Source organism: Protopterus annectens, chromosome 8.part0, assembly GCF_019279795.1.
Source record: "Protopterus annectens isolate FY-2018-M chromosome 8.part0, PAN1.0, whole genome shotgun sequence".
Lineage (NCBI taxonomy): Eukaryota > Metazoa > Chordata > Ceratodontiformes > Protopteridae > Protopterus > Protopterus annectens.
The window spans coordinates 254,158,118-254,159,079 of record NC_056741.1 but is presented as its reverse complement, the minus strand read 5'-3'; positions in this window follow the sequence as shown (position 1 = coordinate 254,159,079).

Here is a 962-nt window from a genome sequence, read left to right as displayed (position 1 = left end):
TCATTGTGCTATTAATGTTTGCCACTCCTCATCAAAAACATATTAGTCCATATTTATCAGTTCTGGTAACTCCTTTGCGATACTCTTAACTAGTATAGACTAAAACAGATTGTAATTATGGTTTAAAATAGAATTGGTCTGTATGAAGCTGGGTCTGAAGTGTCTTTGACTTTTTTGGGTAATATAACAACCACAACATTTTTCCAAGATGATGGGACTATCAATTCTTTTAAAATATTGTTAAACAAAAACTTTCAAACCATTGTTAAAATGTTTATCAGTTTCTTTCTTCCCAACTTACAAACTTCCACAGGAATGCCATCTGTTCCTGGAGAATTCCCTGTTGATTGATTATATATCACCATTTTTATCCCATCCCTTCCTATCTTTGCTAAAAAAAAAAATATATATATATATATATATATATATATATATATATATATATATATATATATATATTAAAAACAAACTGTCTGAATTTGCAAGAAATTTTATTACCAAGGCTGATCCTGTTAGCATTTATTGTTTCTCTTCACTGTTTGAAACCATGCTACATATTGACAGACTTTCAACTTCAACAAAACATTCAAGAAACAAAAAATTAAGTACATTTTCATTTTTACCCCCTCAACCTCTTTTAACTTATAGCAAACATACAAAACTATATATACCTTCAAAAAAAAAGAAAGTTACCCCTCCACATAGTGACAGTTGCCCTAAATGGACAGATGCATTGACAGGCTTTGCTTGTTTTAAAGTTAGGTTTAATCATGGTGAAATCACATGACAGAGCCTGCATTCCCTCTTGCACCAATACCATCCATTTTTGTCCCATCTGTATTTCCTTCCCAGATGTGAAAAACAGCTTGCATGCTCTAAGTTAACTGAATTTTAGCCTGAAGAAAAAGTGCACCAGACACCCTTAAATAAACAAACTGTATAGAATATAATGAAGCCAACAT